Here is a 16,965-nt window from a genome sequence, read left to right on the forward strand (position 1 = left end):
AGAGCTTTAATTTTATTTCTTTTCCTTTTCTCCCCCTCCTGAAGAAATCCGAAACAAATGGTTCACTGATCCGACACTACACTTTTACTTACGTTCAGCTGAGATAAACTGCTCCTGAGCTGTGCGTTAACTGAGCGCCCGAAGCGAGGGCTGGGATGCAGCGACGGGCGCTGGCCACCGCGCCCCGTGATGCGCCCGAACACAGAGCACCTTCCTGATGATCAAACAGTGCAAGGGAAGGACGGGGATCCCTCTCGCCCTAACCCAGTGTGTCCTTGCAGCCACCCAGATTTGCTCGGGATTGGGTTTTTTGGGGGGCATCTCTGAGTTAGACGGGAGTGGGTGACCCTGCGTGGTGCGCGGTACCCCAAAGCCCCCCGCCTTGAAGTGGGGAAGAAATAGCCACCAAATGCCCCCAGTCCTCCTCCGTGTGTCCCCTTCGGCAACCCCGAGCTGCGGCAGGAGTGGGGGGAGGCTGCCTGCTCCCTGCCTGAGCGGGGCTGCCAGCCACCGAGCAGCTTAAAGCAAATCTGCCTGCAGACCCGGCGGTCTGCTGCCCCTGAAATCCCTAATTATGCAAAGGTGAGAACAAGGTTCTCCAATTTTTTATTATTATTATAATTATTTTAATTTATATTTATATTTTTCCTCAGTACGAGTTAGCTTGGCTTTGCTAAAAGTTTTGTTGCCACTATTCGCTAAACACCAACATGATTTTCTTGCAGGATGTGTGACTTGTCCTTGCCTAAATATACCTGTATATACAGAGGCATATCACACACACACATACAAAGTGATGATATCTTAATGAAATATACAGCACAGTGCAAATAATAACCTGAAATCAGATTCGAGTATTATTAATTTGAATTAGATCCACTCAGATCCCGAAGACACTGGCTATAAATCAAGGGCAGTCTGGCAATTCCTTAAAGAGCTAAACTGAATTTAGATGCATGTGATAAAAAAAGAAAGAAAAAGAAAAACATGAATGCTAATTTCTGACTCTCTTGATTTCCAGTCACCTATGTTTTATAGGATAAAAAAGTAACAGCAAAAACCAACCAAGCAGTACTCAAAATAAATTAATCCCATTACCAATTCCTTACATATTGTTCATGTATTTCCAGATTATAAAATGAGAGGATGAACCAGAGATTAACAGAAGCTGCAGCCGAACCTGCAATAGACAGGAGTGCCATCGATGTTATATCATTAAAACATATATCTGCACTATATGTATTTTATATTATATTATAAAAAAATTATATTATATGTATTTTTTACACTAAAAAAACAAACCCTCAGATCGTGTGATGATGCTCAAGGGCCGTAAGGAACATGTTTGTGTTGTCAGATAATCCCTATTCATAATTTTGCAGGCTGTTCTTTCAGCCCTCAATCTCACAGTTTCTCCAGCTCTGAACTGCCTCAGCAGGGCTTGCATCGGAGCAATACACTGCTCTGATCTTTGCAGGAGTGGCATGACACCCAACCTTATTAGATGTTATTTTAATGTGGTATGTGGTGCTGTGGGGTTTAGTCCTTTTTTTTTTTTTTTTTTTTTTTCAATTTTTGGACACTTGGCGTAAACATTTAGCAATCAGCTAAGCCCTTCTAAGATGGAATTTAACCTTAATCCAGGCGATGATTTCCTGCCCAGCTCTGAACTAATAACGAGCGTGCGGCTTCTTTAGGAGATGGAAATAATGACAGCTTATGGGTGCTGTCTTTATTGGGGTGGTGCTGGCAGCTGGGCTCCCAGGCCCTTCGTGGTCAGCATCCGCAACATAGCCTACACCTCGCTCCATGTTAAACTTTTGTGAATACAATTCTCTTCCTTCCCCCATCAGTTAAAACCAAACAGACCCAAAATCTCTTCATAAACCCAGCTCTCCCTTGCAGAAGACAGCCAGTGCTGTGGCTTGGAGAAGGTTTTAAGGGCAGTTCTCTGGGTGCAGGTTTTCCCTCTTTTCCTCAAGTTTTATGTGGAAAGGTAGAGGTGAGAAGGGGGAAGCCGGGTGGTCCTGATGCAAACCTGCCTGAGCAATGCCATGAGTGATGCCAGCTTGCTTCCTCTTCTTCAGGGGGTTTTCCTTTGTCCACCAAGTGCTATAGTGATGGAATAAGGCCCCTGGAGATAACCCTATGTCCCTCCCATCTCTGTGCAGAGCTGCAGAGCCAGCAAGGGGCAAACACTGCTGACAGGAGTTGGTTACCATGAGAAAGGGGCTGCACAGGAGAGACCCCCAGGGCCTCTGGGTGTGATGGGCAGGAGGGATCAGCCACCAAGGCAGGCTACAGGGCATAGGCCCTGGAGGAGCTCGGCCTTCTGCTGAGACCTTCTGCAATCATGGCATTGTAGGGACCTAGTGTCATAGGCTGGTGGGGTGATTCATGGCCTTATTTATTTTAGTGTGTTTATTTTTTCCCTGATGTAGGATGAGTAAAGGGGAGCATGTTTTCTTGCCTGCTTGGAAGGAGAAAAATCGGGGAATAGCAGAAAAGATGCTCTAGCTGATAAGTTTTGACTAATACATTTTAGAGGCTGGTGAAGATGGAGGTTTAGCACCTCTAAAAACACAATTGCTACTCTGAGGCTTGTCCTTTGGGTCCTTCATAGCCACAGCTCTCCTATATTTCCCCCAAAGTGTGGAACCCTTCCTGCATTAAGGATTAAACATCCTTGTGTAGGGGACCCAGATGAGATATGCCCGCTTGCTGCCAAGTCTGGGGAGAGCATTCTTCCCTGCAGTCCTGCTCTGTGGGGAGAGCGGCTGCTGCGAGATCAGGGCTACCCATGGGTTCTGGCTGCTTCTCACGCATCGATCTCTGGAATGCAGAAGCTGCCCTCACCTTGGGAAAAAAAAGGAGGTTGAAAAAGCCCCTAAACCAACCAACCAACCAACCAACCCACCAAGCAACCAAAAAATGCTGGAGGGGGATTATTTTCTGCAGTCACCTGTGGTGGTGGAAGATAAGATCGGCTGGCATAATTTTTCTGAGCGGTGAAGGACCTGTGTGGCCCCAAGATGCTACTGGATACTTTTGCTTGATACAGGTGTTCCCGTAAGCTAAGATTTAGAGAGAAAACCCTTTATTTTTTTTTTTTATTTTTTTTATTCCCATTTCCACCTGGAGGAGAGGAAGAAAGGGCCAGGAAATGACTCTCCCCCCCACCTGCTGATGAGCTATTTGGGAAGAAACCTTTTGAATCAACATTCCCAAAGTTTTGAGTTCCTCTGTGGAAAACCCATGTAGGAATAGGATACAAGCCAAAAGCAACGGAAAAGATTGTCTGGCTTCAATTTATCTATCCCTGGGCATTTCTAACAAGTAGATCACTGTAATATTTAATTTTGTGTGAATCCTTGCATGTTAAAAGTGAATCTCCCCCATATGTTTTTCTCAATTTTGTCATTTATAAAGTTGCATATGATGGTCTAGAGCTGCTCAGCTCCTGTCCACAACATCTGTCTGTCTGTCTGTGGTGGGAGAACAGCATCTGCAGGACTCAAATCCTGCTTCTCGTGCTGAGCAGAGAGAAGTGAGAGAGCTGGGAGTGTTGGCCGCAGGTCGGCAGGTGAGCATCCTCCATCCACTGTCCCACACCATGAGATGTAGATGTTTTTCTTTCTCCTCTGGGATTGATGCTGAAGTTTGGACACATTTCTTGGCTCAGTAGGCACTAATTAAAATTCACTGCTTACTTTTGTTTATAGTTGGTTGTTTACTTTGTTGAATTTTTAAAAACTTGTTAGAATGCAATTGAACATAGATTCAACAGTATTTAGGCTTGAAAAATAAAGATGCATTAGAAAGATGCCTATTATGCTTCAGAATTATTAATTGACATTTTTATGATGAATAATTAATCATTTGAATAATTTTTGTATCTCTGATCTGAACACATATTTGCATATCTAATGTCTGATTTTAAATGTGGTTTCTTTAGTTGCATTCTCCCAGGACAAAGACATGAAGTAAGCAACATCCTAATGCAAAACTTTTTTCTTTACAGTTGTAAAAGTATGTTTATTGAAATGTAAGTTTCTATCTAGTTATGAAGCTGTTAATAATCTATGCATGGCATATATGCATTAATAAGACCATGAATCTTCTGCATATGAGCACATTTAGGCCTCATTTTCCTAACTTGAGTGATAAGGTCTCCCGCAATACATACATGTTATGTAAAACCACTTGGGGTTAAGCTAGGAAACCATAAAGAAATATCTCAGATACACAGTGTTCCCTTCTTGTTTATATGAAACTTAACAAGAAGACCAAAGCTTGTTTCAATTTGAGGTGTTTAAAATATCAAGAACTTTTTATATAGATTTTTATTGTGTCCTCCCAGTGAGACATCAGTATTCTGTTATGTTGTAATATGGCTAAATCATAGCCCTCAAGACCCCACCTCACATATAGCTGGTGGCAATAAAGGAACAACATAAGCTGCAAGTCGGTTATAAGCTGGCCAGCAAATAGGTGCAAGCAATGGTGCTTGTTGTGCAACCCTGCTCGGCATTTGGTTGGTATGATCACAGTTCAGCCACATGTGGAACAGAAAGGAGGAAGGGGCAGCTGGACAAAACCATAACCCAAAAGGTAGAAAGAAAAATAAATAAAGCAATTAAAGGAGTAGCCTCTGCTCCACTGCCTCTGACCAGTGGTTAATTATTACAGTAATACTGCCTGACCAGCACCTGAGAAGTTGCCTTTGCTTATACCAGGTCTGAATTTGATTTATTAAGAAATGAAAGCTTAAGAATTTTTATTTAGTGGAACATTCAAATGTACAGGGGGCCCAAATAGTCTGCGTATAGGGTATTGGCTCCTTGTCATACTGAAGAACCAGGGTGACAGATGCTCTAGAAATACCTTAAATTGATGCAGTACTATTTATGTAAAGAAATTACACCAAAACAGAATCACAAATACATGGTAGTGTTTAAATTTGCTTAGTGCCATGTGACATTTATACAGGGAAGATAGTACATGTGAAATGTAAAATGAAAATAAAACTTTCAATCTCTATTTTTTTCCTACACCAGGTAGTAAAAAAAAAAGAACTATTTTTTTTATGGTGGAAGTATATTATATAGACTGTGGTAATCTAGTGGGCAATATCTGTCAGACAGATACTGTATAAAGAAACTGTGAAATGTAGTTCTCGGAACAGGCTGAAGTTATATTGAATAGGATGTTTAGCAGTTGCATATGCTCAGCGATAACAGGGTTTTTTTTATTATTTTTTCTTTTTCACCCAGAGAGTGGGTGAATTTGTAATAGCAAGAGTGGCAAACTTGAGCAATACTAGGAGCACAGAGGGCCCAGCTCTGAGCCCAGTGCCCAGACCTGCCATCTCTTTGGCTGTCAGGGTGGTGGCAACAGCAGCAAGCTCTGCAAAAGGATGAGGTGGGGATTTGGGTTAAATGTCTGCTTTTTTGGTTCTGAAATGGCAGGAGAGAAAGCAAACATCCTTGAGATGTGCCCGCTCTTCTTTGCAAAGAGAGACATGCTTTTTGGAGCTGGGGGGCAGCAGGAGCAGCAGCAGTGTGCTGAGAACATCAGCCAAAGCCCCTTGGATGTTGCTGTGCCTTCGTAAGGTCAACGGACAGCTTTGAGATGAATTTATTAACATGGAAAATGGTGGGGTTTTTTGTTTTAAGCAGGCTGAATGGTGAATATAAATTATATAATTACACGGTAGCCCCTGTTCTACCTATTTTGGTCTAAGTAAAGTTTACTTTTTCCTGGTTTTCTTAGCATCTCACTATTTTTCTCAATGGCTACCAGTTAAGCTAATACGGGTGAAATTAGCAGCAAAGAATCTGGGTGCAAAGCTGACATTTTGATGGCCATCCAAAAGTTTCAGAGTTAGTTGATTGCCCCAATTCTTATCACCCAAAGAAAAATTTTCTTCTCTGCAACTTCAGGAGATTATCTGTGTACATTGAAATTCACAGAAACACAAGGGTTACAAAGATATTTAGAAAAGCTCAAACGATTTGAAACAATTAGATACTGCAGTATATTTTCAAAGAAATCCCATGCGTACAAAATCTCCCAATACCTGGAAAATTGCTGCTGTTCTACAAGTGGCTGCTGACTGTATTAGGTACCACAAGAAGCAAAGCCACATGTCCCAGTGACCATTGTGCATCTAAACTGCAGATTGATCCACAAACTGGCAGATATCCCCTTCTTCCAGAGTGGTGTTGGACTTGCTAGTTCTTCTGTTTGCTTCCTTCTGACTATCAGCATCACCTCCAGCTCATCTGCTGGTGGAGGCTTGGCCAACTGGCCCCTTTCCAAGCCCAAATCTTAGACTGGGGGTTATTAGAGCTGTCAAAAAACAGAAGAGAGCTTTTTTAACTTGCTGTGAAAGTCTTTTCCAGGCTCCCCCTCTCTCCTTCCCTCCAAATAATGTTTTAAAAATGTTCCTTGAGAAAACTCCTAATGTCTCTCTTGGTCATTTGCTCTGTGGTGTTCCAGGTCACTGTCACATTAAAGGCACCGGCATTTGACCAAGTCATTTTCCCATACGGATTGTGTTAGGTACGTGCACACTCCTACCAATGCTTCTTACTATATCACTTAAAACTTGCTCCAGGCAGCATCTAAACTATTTTAAACCTTACCATCCTTTTTTAACACACATCAGCTATCCTGCTTCAAATATATGACAAGGATGTGAAAACCAGTGTCAGAACAACTGCTGCTCTCTTCTTGGATTCTGACAAGCAACCTTCAACCTGAAACCCTCTAAAAATGGTTATTTTTTTTTTATATATATATATTTTTTTTTTAATTCAGAAGTGACAATATTGGCTGTATTCTTTTCTCCTTGTTCTGACAGGTTGGAAATGGGTGTAAAAAGTGCATGAGGCAGAATATGGATATATTGTTTGGTGTTCAACACCTGTGTCCACCTGCCAATGGTCCTACCACAAGGAGATTCTGAGTGGGTGTGATTTCCCAAATTCCAGGCTAGGGAGGAGACAAAATGGTCTCCAGAATAATTTTGGCAGCCTGGATTGGATTGCTGTGAGCATTGATGTCCTTGGCCTACTCCCAGGAGTCAGGAATTGCAACTCCAGTTCCCTATCTCCTGTGCCATAATTTCACCGCGCCATGTCCCCACAAGTAAAGACATTTGCATGGATCAATCATACTGCACATATTAGGAGAGCCATATTCACTAGTTGCCCTTTAATTTTTCATGTGGCGTAGGCAGCAGATGCCACTGAAGTCAGCAACGAATAGACCCACCATACTCCCCAGAAGATACCAAGATAAGAGGAGCAGGGAATGGGACTACACTACAACCACTGCTCTTGCCTATAGAGACTGGACTTGGTGGCAGTCACCCTGATGGCATCCTCCTACCTATCATTTGCCTTTGCAGGAGTGTAAACTGGGATGAACACTACTTCCCAAAGGGTGAAAACAAAATCACTGTGATGACCCAGGACTTGCTACACAGGTTGTTTTGATGGCTCTGGCAGCTGATGAAGAGGTTCAGGGCAGCAAAGTAAACCCTGGATGGTTCTATAGCTCACATATACCTACGATTATGCTGCAGTGGCTCTCTACATGGAAGACCTCTTCCCCTAGCAAGCAGGGAAAGGCAGAGGTGGTGTAGCTCAGGCAAAAGGAAACAAACTCAACAATGGCACAGCCTTGGGTATCTGCTCTTGGGGTAGGTGAGTGCCTGGGCTAGCCCTTGTGTCAGGTGAGCACCTGGGTTAGCACTTGTGTCACCACCCATCCACCAGCTGTGCCTGGCAGTGGTGTCTTTGACGCCAAAGCCTGCCTGGTGGTGTCACTCATTTTTGGGAAGATAGGAGCTCTCATTGAGGTCTGCATCTGGAATTTTTGGGAGATAGCATTTTAGAGGTGAGAATCAAGGTGTGAAAAGCCACACCTGATATTTAGTGTTGGAAAGTGGATGTGGTTACGGGTGGGAGCAGTGAAGAAAGCAGTGCCTATATACACACAAGGAAGGCAAGTTCTCCTTTGTGCTTTGTGGTGAGCAGGGAGAAATATAGAGCAGAGACTGAAAACACTGCAAATATTTGTTCTCATTGTCAGATGTTTCTATAAAATCAGTTGTTACTGAATCACCACTGAAGTTACTGAGCATGTAAATAAGCAGAGTGAGAAAAGATAAGTCTAATTATATGTTTCATGCCATTTACAGAGGTTTCCAGGGGATTTTCTTTTATTAAAAGTGCGATGCATCAAAAAGAATAAATCCTACAATTTTGTTATTTACAAATCAGATGCTTCTGCCTCAAGCTGACTTAACCTTCATCTTACATCCTTCTTTTCACCCGAAAATGCATCCAGTACATTGACATTTCCATTAATACTCTTCAAGTATCCTCATACTATTTTATGCTCCTTATGTTGGTAAGCAAATGGATCAGAAGAAAATAATCACAAAAGCATAAAAAAATATTCTTAAAGAAAGAGAGAAAAAACCCACAGTGTTGGCAAATGTGCAGCATAGATGTTTTCTAGATGAAGAGAACAAGTGCCTTACACCCCTGCCTACCAATTGCTGAAGATTTCAGATCAGAAGCCTGGATGGAGAAACAATGTAATCAATTAGTTAAAATTATTTACTAACATAAAATATAAAATCCTTTTGATGATTAATTTTTATTCCCTTCACATTTTTTTCACTGCCACAACCACTCTGCCTCTTTCTGAATCCGGATTATTTAGCAGTTGACTGTTGCATTAGGAGCATTGCATATCAACCCTTAGGACCAGAACATGCCAGGAGTGTTTTCTGTACTACGTAATCTATCAATGCAGCACCCAACCCTGCAGTCCTTATCTGTGCTCCAGAGAGGAACGAGTTGTACCAAATCAGGCCCATAGCTTGCTTCATGTTGAGGTTACCCTCCATTTAGAGGTGAATCAAAAATGGGAAAACCAAAAGGCCACATTTGCTCTTGTCCAGCTTCAGTGCTATTATGATATAAGACCATGACAATTGCTTTGGTAATTAAAATACTATATGCAAAGGATACCAGAAAAACAAAGGAATGAATGTAAGGTGACTTCTCTTCAGTGTGAACATACCACACATGCATTACACAGGCTAAACATGCTTTATAGAGGTCTTAGACTCGCCTCGCAACAGCCCTGCCACTCCAGGATGAGCCTCTTTCCTGAGCAGACACTGTCCATTGAGCCAAATAGTATGACTATTTTGTGATATGGATATATGTGAACTGTGGACTAAATTAAGGACATTAATTTCCTTAAGACATGAGCCAGATTTTAATATTGCAGCTGTCCAGAGGTGAGAGGGTAATGAGGACATAAGGAATTCCTGGACAGGAAAGGGACACTTGGCCCAGCAAATCTGTCCCCCTTCAAGTTTATTGTAACACACCTCCCAGCATTGTTGATATATCCTCCAGCCTTGTCTGCCTATATAAACATGTCTGGCTATCTCTTCTGTTCATTAATACTTCAGCTCACTTGGTGGTTTTATTTGACATAATGCCTACTACATTGTGAATTGGATATCTCTACATGAATTTACTGTTTATTCTTAGACTTTTCTTTTTTAATTGCCATATTTTTCTTCTTTTAAACTCACCAGATACTTCAGTTTTCATCCTGATTATGAAAATGTTAATGTTTAAGGTGTTTTTAGAAAGGATTAGGCTCAGCCTTCATTTATATCAAGCATCTTTAACAGCCAGAAACAATGATTGCTTCTTATCTTATTCCTATTTGAGTGACTGAAGTTCTCTGGAAAAGGTGATCAAAATGAGAATTATTGGAGAAAAATCTAACATGTTTCTTGTGCAATAACAGTTCTTTTGATTTGCAGGCTATCCTTTACTGGAGTGTCCATATCATACTTTATTTATACTGAATTGGCATTGATTCAAATTGATGTTTGAGGACTCAATAAAATTTTTAAGGTGGAATGGGATTTTTGGTAGTCAAATTATTATTTATAATTATCTCCAAAAGTCAAGAAAGCTGGTGGTAGAGAAATCAATGTTACAAAGATTTTTAAGTGGCCTTATTTGTTAAAAACTATCTCATTTTAAATTTTCTGCTTGCAAAGTTGAAACTGAATTAGCATAGAGATTCTTCCTCAGAATGCTGTCATTTAAAAAACCCTGGGGTTTTCCTTCCTCTGAGGCAGCTCAAAGGAGATTGTCATTAGGGATCTGAACACAAACATGGCGAAAGAAACGCAACTCACAAATAAACCTGCATGGTTTTGAAATTTCAAAGACCAATAGGCTGGTGAAACAAAAGTACTCTGGGTGAAGTATAAAGCAGGAAGCAGGCAAAGAAGATAGTTGTGAAGCAATATTCAGAAAAGACTCGTAGACTTGGTGCTTAAGTACGTTGAAATCCCAGAAGACTAATATGTTTACAATTACTTCTGGTATCTAGCTACACTTTCTTGTTTAGGAAAGTGACTTGGTTTTATGATGAATAGAAGGTGTGATTTTTTTAATATTTTCCACCGAAATAAAAAAAAAAAAAAAAAAAAGAAAGAGGCACTGGTAGCAAAGGTTATTTAGGGGAAGAAATTCTGTACTTTGTTGAGAAACACTGAGGTTTTATTCAGGAACTAAGCTGGCAGTGTTGAGTGGAGAGAGAACTTTGAGAAACTTGGAAACGGAAGAAAAAAAAGAAATCTTCTGGTTTCAGGCAGGTGAAGAAACAGTTGTAACAGAGAGGAAAACATGGGCCTGTAGATGGTGAAATGAAAAAAAAATCAATGAACAGTACCTAAGAGGCACTGAAAACTTCAGGTTTATATCCAGGATTCACAGTGATTAAGCAAATCCTGTAAAAGTCTCAAGAAAATTTACCTTTGAATTTGGAGGATTGAATTCAACCTTACCAGGGAGCTGGTGATCCAAAGAAGAATTGAAAATGCCACTTTGGGCCTGGACAGGATTGCTCTGGTCAATAAGGGATGTAAAAAACATTTCCCACAGCATCTGTTGGACATAGGGGTTTTTTTCCTAAAATCCTTGGGTTTCTTTCATTCCTTGTCTAAAGGCAGTTCTGCAAAAGTTGAGTTTAGTGTAGTGACTACCACAATATCAGACTGCTGTTTGGTGAGGGTTCCTGTATAAGAATAATGAAAAGAATAATTGGTGAAAAATGTGCTATATGCTGAAATCTCTGTCTTTGTACAGTTCTGATAAATACTCATGAGGCCAAATCTTTTGGTCTTGGTATCGAAAGGTGGTCCATTAAAATGAATAAAGTAGGTATGACAGCAAAGGCAAGAGAGTTTGGCTCTAGTGTTGGACAAGTTATTTGAAGTAACATGGATGTAAAAGCTGAGAAAAGTAGTAGACAAATAGAGAGCAGAACCTATTCTTAACTAATGCTACGTTATTTAAATTGCAGGTCGAAGGAGGTGATCCTGCCCCTCTACACTGCTCTCGTGAGACCTCACTTGGAGTATTGTGTGCAGTTCTGGTGTCCTCAACATAAAAAGGACACGGAACTGTTGGAACAAGTCCAGAGGAGGGCCACGACGATAATCAGGGGACTGGAGCACCTCCTGTACGAAGACAGGCTGAGAAAGTTGGGGCTGTTCAGCCTGGAGAAGAGAAGGCTGCGTGGAGACCTCATAGCAGCCTTCCAGTATCTGAGGCGGACCTACAAGGATGCTGGGGATGGACTCCTCATCAGGGACTGTAGTGACAGGACAAGGGGTAACGGATTCAAACTTAAACAGGGGAAGTCTAGATTGGATATAAGGAAGAAATTCTTTACTGAGAGGGTGGTGAGGCACTGGAATGTGTTTCCCAAGGAAGTTGTGAATGCTCCATCCTTGGTGGTGTTCAAGGCCAGGTTGGACAGAGCCTTGGGTGACATGGTTTAGTGTGGGGTGTCCCTGCCCATGGCAGGGGGGTTGGAACTAGATGATCTCAAGGTCCTTTCCAACCCTAACTATTCTATGATTCTATGATTCTATAAATACATGTTGAAATTCTGTGTAATTACCATCAAGGATAAAATGACTACTAAAAAGTCTTCAGTTAATAATCTCAGATGCTGGAGGTTTCAGCCCTGTTTATAATTGTTTGAAATTTCATCTTTTTAATCAAAATTTATTGGAGGACATATTCTTCTGTTAGGCAAAGTATCTAACCATTGGACTTCAGAGTCTTGTTCTTGCTTTCTTTTCCTTTCTGCCATCTTCCTTTCGTGGATCCTGTCCCTAGGGAATATAAAAGAAATCCCACTGGGAGTGAGTTTAAGGGTCTCAGCTGGCATCTCTGCTTTGTTCCAGGTCCCCAAAACTCTTCCAGGTTTTAGGAGACACAGGCCGTTTTCAAGGAGCACACAAATCTGTGTTTCTTCGTGAAGAGACATTCTTGTAAATGGACTTAGGAGCCATAATCTCTTCAGTGCTTCTGAAAAAGCATCAGGAAGGCTGTGAAGCTCCTCCAACACAGACCTGAGCTGCAGCAGCACAGTAACAAGCCCTGAGGCTCTTGACCTGTACCCTGGTCAGCTGGTTACTCTGAGCTATTCTGGACAGGTTTGTCACTGTTGGGGCAGAAATGGATGGGCAATGCTTCAAAACTACACGGGGTTTGGGTTCAAGGGAAACAGGATTAGCTTTGTTATCTGACCCTTACAGTAAAAGCATAAGGTAGCCATCCCTGGGGTAAAAGGTCTTACCCAGACACTTATCCATTATACTGGGATAGAAAAAGGGTGTTTCATTTATTGATTTATTTGATTTCAAAAGATTTTTTAATCTCCTCTAAACTTCCCATCTTCTAACGATGAGAAAGCTCAAAGCATTCTCTTGTCTATTCCTTCCCTTTTCCTGGAACTCCAGTTCCTCCTTGAGCTCTTCTCTTCTCTCTGAGCAGCAGTTAGATCTCCCTCTGCCCCTCACGTAATACCTTTCACCATTTCTTTCCATCCCTCTGCCTATGTGGAACATGTTTCCGTATTTTCCACTGCATCAAAATAAAACCCCCGTTTACATTGCTTTATCAGCTTTGTGCTCCAGCACAGCAGCACATTCCTGGCGGTGCTGATGCTGCATTTGCTGGTAATCTGGATCTTGCATTTATAACTGGTGTTAGACAACTGTTGCTAGAGCCCCTTTAACTTGTGTGTTCCTGGCACATTTTGATATACTACCTTTGATACTCTGATTTAATTCTTTTACATAGATTAGAGACAAGACAAGCTCCTAACCTGACCAAAGAACTACCCTGTATTAACTGCCAATCTCTAAGTCATTCCTTGAATGCTGTTTTCAGACTGCTATCAGTTCATTAATGTTTGTTATTATTTATGCAGTGGCTTTGTACCTTGCTGGTAATCTCCAGTGCAGGATCTTATCAAACTCTTTTGAAATTCTAGGCATATTGTATACCATTCATAGTATTTTTCTTGTCTACCTTGGCAGGGATATATTTGAAGAATTCCAACAAATTATTTTAGCAAGATTTCCTGCTCATATATCCACATTGGTTGACTCCACTCAAATTAGGATTTTCAGTTCATTTCCTCACTAAATCCTGCAAAACTATTCCTATTCTATTTTTCATGGCTATGAATTCTTTTATGTTCATTTGTTTGTATTATGACTTAAAAAAATTTGTATGTATATATTCCTTTGCATATGCATGTGTACACAGAAGTCCGTATATGTAATGGAGGTTACATTGAAGTATACTGGGCTTTAAAGCTGAATATTTTAAAATAGTTAATGCAGTAAAAAATGCAAAGGATAGAGTTAGGGACAGATATTTGGCTGGAGTAAACGAATTTGACTTTGAATACATTTTGCTAACTTAAATGGTGTTAACTTGATTTATGTGAGCTGAGGACTTAACCCTTATGTACTGCACTTGCTTTACTTCGTTGCCAAGAGATCAAAATGACTGTTGGGAAGCTTCTTAACATTTCTGATTTATTACAGATCTCTGTCCACATTTTGTATGGATTTCTTTGGCTCAAGAAGTATACCTTTATTTGCTGCTGCCAAACCAGTTCTTAATGTTTTATTAAATTATATGTATTATATAATACTGCGCTTCAGATTAGCAATTTCTTATGCTTTATTTTTTAATTATTTTACTGTTTTAGGATGTTTACTATCCTTCCCAGCTTTCTGTTCACATCTGTAGATCTTTCTATCACAATGAGGAACTTGGCAATTTCTGGCAAATACAGTAGGTAGTTGATTAATATTAGATTCATGTTTAGTTTGATTGTAATATTGGAAAAGTAACCCCTTTTGAACTGAAAATAGTTCCTCCCCTTGAACTGAAACCAGGTGAAAAATTTAAGACTAACCCAAATGAAATTTGTATTATCTAGTTCTTACTGGGCCTGTTTCTTAGATGCTGCAGTTTGGGTGCCACAGTCCTGTATAAACAGGATCTCTGCCTCCTATGCTGTTCAGGTCTCTTTGCTGAAGTGTGATGATTCTTCACATGAACTACAGTCTGGCATGTAAAGCCTGGCAAAGAACAAGCAGTGGAGCATTGTGGTTATGGTTCCAAACAGAAACATTTTTTCCTATAAAAGCAAATTCTTATTTTTTCCAAGGTGTTTTATTTTTTTTTTTTTTTTTTAATGAAAACTGGGTTTCGCCCTGAAAGAAGATTGATTTTCATAAAAAGAATGAACATGGTTTTAACCAATGAGAAAACAAGACTGCTAGGAAAAGTTTTGACCAACCTGGGACCAGCCTTTTCGTTATAGAAATATGGGATGGAAATTGGATGTAAGAGATTTGAGCTTTCTCTACAAGCCAAGGAGAGAGCTAGGGAAAATGATATTCATTTATATCAGGAAGGTTTTAGGGACACCACAGGCTCTGCATGCATTACTCAGCAGCCTGGTAACACGCCAAATCCTGTGGTGGTTCCTAACATCTGCCACACCAGGGTTAGAAGTCTTTCTTTCAACAGCAGATGAAAAGTCTTCAGTGTTGTACAAAGCACAGCATCAGCCAGAGTGCTTGTTTCCACATCAGTTTATGATGAAACTGTGTGTCCAGCCCATAGGAAAACCCAGTCAATTTTAGTATTGGTCTGAAAGAGACCTGAAAGATGAAGACCTCAGCTTTAACAAGCTTTGGTGGTTGCTGCCCGCTCTTCTTGCTGGAGCTCTTCCATCTTGAGGGAGAACTGCATTTTAAGTACCTGTTCCCAGGTATGTTGATTATATTAAATACATAATATATGGAACTGGAGACTTATCTTCTGGTCATGGGACTGCAAGAGGTCAATGCCATTTATAAACTGCTAAGCCCTTGGTTTGGTATGCCAGGAACAAAAATATCTAAAGGAGAAACTATATTTGTAAGTCCTGAAAGATAAGGTCCCATCTTTGAAATCCAGTCAACAGAACTTTTTAATGGGAATAACTACAAAACACCCCTCACAAAAGCATATTTTTTTTTTCCCTAGTTCACTACTATCAGATTGTCCCTATTGTGTATTATTGGCACATTTCCCCACCACCATCGGTTGTGTCAATATATTGTTTGTAAGTTTTTTTGTCTTTGAATGAATAATAAGAGCACATTCTGATGTTCTTAATTGTTTTTTTGACCCAAGTATATTTACTTTGTGAATCTCCCAAGCTTTTCTCGCTAAGAATGTTTTTTATTGATTTATCTCTTAAAACTATGAGGTTTTTTTGACAGTGAGGCTTGAAGCCCCTATCATTAGCTTTAAAAGTTCAATTGAAATTAATTTTAATTAAAGTTATATTTTATAATTAAAATTAATTCTATAACAATATGCATGCCTAACTCCAAGTATGGGGCTCAGCTTAGCTGCTGGTTGCTCAGTGGACTAATAACATTGCAGCTACAAACAAACTTTGTTATCTTCCACATAGTTATCATACCAATCAATACCCGAATAATTAAATTCATCCATTATCAAATTCTAGTCTTCTTTATCAGCTTTTCTTCCACCAGTAATTTTGTTGTCTTAATCTGTTTTTTTTCCCTGGAATCTATGGCAATCTTGGAGCTTCACCAGATAATCTTCCCCTTCTTTTTTGTGAAGTTCCCTAACCCAAATTGTTTAATGCCAAAATCTGAAGTCTTTAAAGAAGATTCCACTGAATGGAAGTTTGATCAAACTATATTTTGCTTTACTAGAGACTACTAATTTTATCTTATCTTGCCCTTGAGTGAAATCCTATACATGTAAGTATTTGAAATTGCCATTAATTTTGTTGATTCATTCTCTTATTGATTTTCTTTCAAACTATTTCCATCCAATGTATCTAATAATTATTAGAAATGAGACAAGAACCAAATGCCTGCATCCATGCCCCCTCTGAGATTTGTGGTTCATACGCATCTTTAATTAACGTAAATATAAGCATGGAGCTTTCCCAAACTAATACCAAATTCTTTGATATAATGTTCTTGCATATTTTTCTGTTGCGGTTTTGGTCAGGAGTTGCTTCTTGAGAAAAGCCTTGCATAACATGAAGCTTCATGCTCTTCTTAAACCTGATACCAAACGCCTTGAGCAAAAGAAAAAGGGAAAGATTCCTGCTCCCTTTTATCCTCCTGCAAATCACTCCAACTGCTTTCATCTGTTCATTACTCTATAAATGCAACACCTTTCAAAATAAATTCACTGTTGAGTTAAGCGGAAAAGTGGGATACAAAACAAATAGGGTCATAATGAATTGAAGTGATGATCTTAGAAGCTCATAAGCATTAATTAATGAAACCTTACTAGAACCCAGTGAGGTAGGTATTGTGGCCCATACTTCAATCCTGGCTGCAGTGTGCTATTTTTGTATCTCAATATAATTTTTTTAATGTGTATTCTGATGAGTGGACTGAAATGGTGTCTGACTGGAAGAGATGACTGTGCATATATTTAAGCTATGAATATGCTGCATGATGAGCCTTCATATGGAAACAACTTTTTTTTT

At 40.0% G+C, this 16,965-nt stretch overlaps 1 long non-coding RNA gene across 3 annotated transcripts in view; it reads left to right on the top strand.

The window, feature by feature from the left end:
* LOC308222566 overlaps nucleotides 1-16,965 on the top strand; it is a 33,917-nt gene that overhangs the window by 2,157 nt on the left and 14,795 nt on the right. For 2 of the 3 annotated variants that reach the window (XR_013957187.1, XR_013957189.1), the window contains exons 4-7: nucleotides 45-3,583; nucleotides 11,422-11,732; nucleotides 12,314-12,565; nucleotides 15,056-15,210. This is a non-coding gene — a long non-coding RNA (uncharacterized lncRNA). The remainder of the gene's footprint in view (nucleotides 1-44; nucleotides 3,584-11,421; nucleotides 11,733-12,313; nucleotides 12,566-15,055; nucleotides 15,211-16,965) is intronic. The other variant, XR_013957188.1, reaches the window with a different exon arrangement.

This window comes from Psittacula echo, assembly GCF_963264785.1.
Source record: "Psittacula echo genome assembly, chromosome: 6".
Taxonomy (NCBI): Eukaryota; Metazoa; Chordata; class Aves; order Psittaciformes; family Psittacidae; genus Psittacula; species Psittacula echo.